Raw genomic sequence first — 4,546 nt, forward strand, 5'->3', positions numbered from 1 at the left:
AAAAGTAAAAAGTCATCTAGATTTTTTTTTAAAGATTTCCTTTAAAAAATATTTTATTTATTTATTTGACACAGAGAGAGAGAGAGAGGGCACAAGCAGAGGCAGCAGCTGGCAGAGGGAGACGCAGGCTTCCTACTGAGCAGGGAGCCTGATGTAGGACTCCATCCCAGGACTCTGGGATCATAACCTGAGCTGAAAAGTATCTGCGTAACCAACTGAGCCACCCAAGCATCCCTGATTTTTTTTTTTTTTAAGTGATCTCTACACCCAACATGGGGCTCAAACCCACAATCCTGCGACCAATAGTCACAGGCTTTACTGACTGAGCCATCCAGGCGCCCCTTACCTAGAGACTTATTATGAACACAACCAATGTCATAATTACAGATGTATAAATAATTTTATGTAAATAAGCCCATACATGTATTCTGTGACCTGTTTTATTCAACCATAAGCATGAAATCTTTTCGAGTCAGTAAATGTGAAATAACATCATTATTCATGATTGCATAGTTTGCATTATTCATGATTGCATAGATTGCATAGATGCATTATTTTACATATATATATGGGATGGTTCACTTAGCCATTTATCAACTAGGTTGTTCCCCATATGTGAAACTGCTAGAACAAAAACAAAGCCTGATACTTTGTTTCTAACAAAGAAAAAGAAACACTGGTAAAATCAATGTCCTTGTACATATCTTTCACTATCTTTAGAGATATTTAAATGAGCATATCTGATGTCTTTGAGGTAGACAACATATTATGAATTATGAAGGCATGGTTAGGAGAAATTGAAAATATGCACAGCCTATTCTCTGTTTACATCCATAGAAGGTAGTTATCTCTACCTTCCTGTAGAGTACAAGGAGCTCAAGTGCTTTCATTCTGATCACCCTCTCATCCTCTTTCTTGTCTCATGTGATATTGTCTTCAGGATTTAGGCTCTATTATGTCATTTATGTTATAGCTTTACTTGAAATTCTTTTTAAGATTTTATTTTTTTATTTGTGAGAGAGAGAGAGAGAGGGCATGCACAAGCAGGGGGAACAGCAGTGGGAGAGGGAGAAGCAGTCTCCCCACTGAGCAGAGAGTCCTACATGGGGCTCAATCCCAGGACCCTGGGGTCATGACCTGAGCCAAAGGTAGTCGCTTAACCAACTGAGCCACCCAGGCACCCCTAATTTTTTTAACTTGAAAATTTTCAAGCACACAAAAAAGTGAGAAAAAAATAGTTCAAAAAACACAAGCACCTCGCCTGTCTTTATCGATTGTTAACATCTCTCTCCCCCTTCCGTTTCTCCCTCTCCCTCTTTCTCTTAGAGATATTTCTTACTCTTATGCAAGCTCAGCCATGCATTTAAAAGAATATTTATTATATCTTATCCCACATTTCTAGATATTCTATGGCAAGAAGTTTTTCAAGTTATCTGGTCAACTGTACTTCCAGAAATGGAAGTCCTAAATTTATCAATCTGTATTCTGTTTTTCAGAGAGCATCACACAACTCTTTCTTTCCACAAGAATAATTGGCTGTAAATTTATTACTTATAGTCATCTGTAAAATAATTAAAAATAATACATTATTTCTTCAAAAGTAATAATTGCATTCAACTTCTATCTGTGACTTGTGTGGTAACATCCTTCTTCAGTCTCTTACATGTCTACTCATACTCCCTATATATATTTAATTTTATTTTCATAAAAACTTTGCCCTTATTTTGCTCAATTAAAAAAAAAAAAAAAGACATTTGGAGCATGCTGGATATGGAAGAAAATCAGCAAACACCAAACTGCATCATGCTGTATTTCTGATGTGGAAAAGATGGTGGGCAGCACCCCGGGCAGAGGGACTTGCATATACAACAGCCTTGTGAAAGAAAGAGGTAGGGCACATTTCCTAGGAATAGAAAGAAGGACGTGTACTAGAGCACAGTAAACGAAAGGAATGCGATTAGACCGAAGAGGTAGTTGGGGTGACCCTCAGGACGTTGAAGATAGTGTTGTTGAAGTTGCTAAGCTACTAGTTTAATCAAACTTGGGTTTGAAAAGATCACTCTGACTGCATTGGGAAGAACAGCCTAGAAGGCACAGGAATAAGTATGGAGAGACCAGTAGAGACTATTGTAAGAGCCTTAGTAAGAACTAATGGCTAGGATTGGGGAGCTGGAAAAAGCTAAAGAGACAGTAGTCAGGTCATGATCTTGCTAAAGTGATGAGCAAAACGTTTTCAAGGGTTCACTTGATCCTCTACCAGGATGGAAAATCGGCTGACAATGAGAAAGCCTCCTGCTGTGGGAGCCATGGGGGCTCCATGCTTGGATCTCCTTTCAAGGAAGAACTTGCCCTTCAGTGCAAGGAATTATTCACCTCAGCCACTCTCTTCCTGGGCAGCCCCAGCCAATTAGCGTACATGGCAGGGTTACCGGGACTGATCATTTCTGCCCAAAGGTGGGCTCCTCTCATGGACCGGTGGCTCTGTGTTGATTGGCTGAGACCTTATCAGATCTGCTTAGCCCTGAGGCCCCCCTAGCTAACCTGCATCCTCCCCCTTTATCTTTCACAGGCTTTATTCACAGATAGATCTCAGTCTCATTATCTGCTTTCCACAGGACTCTACTAATCCATCTGCTAAATAATGAGGTTACAGATAGCTGATGAAGGACATCTGACCATCTATGACGTTATCACCATAAAGGCCAGAGCTAGGCCACAGCTGACTGTCTGCTAAATTTTCTCAGAATATTAGGCAACCAGATTCTCCCATGCGTCCAAGGAGTCCTGCATGTAGTTTTGAAGTGGATACTCAGAGATACAGAATGCAGAAGAGACAGTCGGGCCTTATCTTCTCTTCAGGCAGAAGGCCAGGCTATGAAAAAACAACAACAACAACAACAATCACACAGTTCACTGTGAACTGTGTGATTGGTTTCCCACCCATAATATCATTTAACACCATATAACCCAGACTTGTGAAAATGTACTTTTGAGCCTCGTTGTGAAAACCAAAGGTGAGAATTCACACCTATACTCGGGATGAATTTTTCTCTGAAAGAAAATTATGTTCCTACTGTCACTAAGCCTGGGGAAAAAATAGGTTCAGGGACAGAAAGCCGCTGAGGATTTAGAGAAGGGGGCTAAGGCTCAAAGGAGAGAAGGTCTTCCTCTTCTCTTTGGGAATTAGCAGGGTCTGGGAATTGTTGGTTCTGGATTCTGAGGCAGAGCTACGGAGATTAGAGTGGTGTAAGCAGGTTTGGTGGGGACAAAGCAAGCTGTCCCAGATTAATTACAATAGCGTGGGAACCAAACAGGGGTTAATGTAGCCAGCCAGAGGCTCTAGGCAGATCTGGGATTGAGCTGTAGTTATAAGTTATTTTCGGGGTTGCACTCCCTCCTTGAGCCTCCAGTAAAACCATGGCTTAAGTTGTGCTATGCAGAGTTAGTTAAAAGTTTGTGCCTACATTTGGGCAAAGGCTATGAAAGGAGAACCATTCCCAGACCGTATGCCCACGTGAACCTCACGCACAAGGCAGGTCAGAATTTAGAGGGCCCAATGAATGATATTCCCGTCTCCCGCCCACACTTGGACCCAGCTGAGAGAGAGATGGAAGAGTAATGCAGAAGGAGAGGAAAAACATATCCCCTTTACTGCCACTAAAAGCCGCTGAAGGATGTGGACTAGGTGTGTCAGCCAAGGGGTGACCTACTACGCCCCGCCGCCCCCCCCCCCCGCATTGAATTTACCTACCTCATCATCTGCGGTGCTAGACAGATACACGGAAGAGCAGAGCGGATTGCGTGTTCTCTGCAGGCAGAGAAAACTCAAAGAGAAAAAGAAGGAAGAACTCCTCCCCTACTCTCCATTCAAACACCTCAGTCCTCCTGTAGGGGTCCGGAAGTAAAAGAGGGCGGAGAAAGGTTAGGAGTGTTAGGGAACCAGAGCAAGAGCAACCAGTCCCCACGTAGTATGCAACAGTGAGTGTGAAGGCTAATAATTTTTGCCCAGGGTGTATAAAAACATTTGTTTCCCAAGCAGAGCCAGCCTTGTCTGTCTTCTACATCCTGTACTCCGGTTGTTCCCTCGAGTCCTTTTACGTCTCTTTCCCGTTCCACCTCTTCAGTGCTCATTGCTTTCTGTCTACCCTTACATCTCCAGTGTTGCACCCAGAAGTAGGTCCGCTTCCCTTAGGCAAAATTCAGGCCATTAACTTTATTTATGTATTTCTGTATTTATTTATTTTTAAAAAACAATTAAAAAAAATTTTTTATTTGCTTCTCAGAGAGCACACAAAGCAGAGGGAGTGGCAGGCAGAGGGAGAAGCAGGCTCCCCACTGAGCAAGGAGCCTGATGCGGGACTCAATCCTAGCACCACAGGATTAGGAATTAAAGGTAGCCACTTAACCAACTGAGCCACCCAGGCATCCCCAGACCATTAACCTCACAACCTAATGCTTCATTATCAAACCTTTTGAGTGTTTCTAGCTACAAAAGCTCCTATCTATTCTTTCCTATTAGAAAGAACTGACCAACTTGTACTAAAGT

The 4,546-nt window shown here is 42.4% G+C and overlaps 1 long non-coding RNA gene across 1 annotated transcript; it reads right to left on the reverse strand.

Moving 5' to 3' along the window:
- Window positions 1–1,718: 1,718 nt before the first annotated feature.
- Window positions 1,719–3,889, reverse strand: LOC116584730. Its single transcript, XR_004283305.1, has 3 exons — window positions 3,752–3,889; window positions 2,581–2,872; window positions 1,719–1,903 (listed from the first exon to the last, which is right to left on the reverse strand). It is a non-coding gene; the product is annotated as an uncharacterized LOC116584730 (long non-coding RNA).
- Window positions 3,890–4,546: the final 657 nt, after the last annotated feature.

The sequence above is a fragment of the Mustela erminea genome, chromosome 2 (assembly GCF_009829155.1).
Source record: "Mustela erminea isolate mMusErm1 chromosome 2, mMusErm1.Pri, whole genome shotgun sequence".
Classification (NCBI taxonomy): domain Eukaryota; kingdom Metazoa; phylum Chordata; class Mammalia; order Carnivora; family Mustelidae; genus Mustela; species Mustela erminea.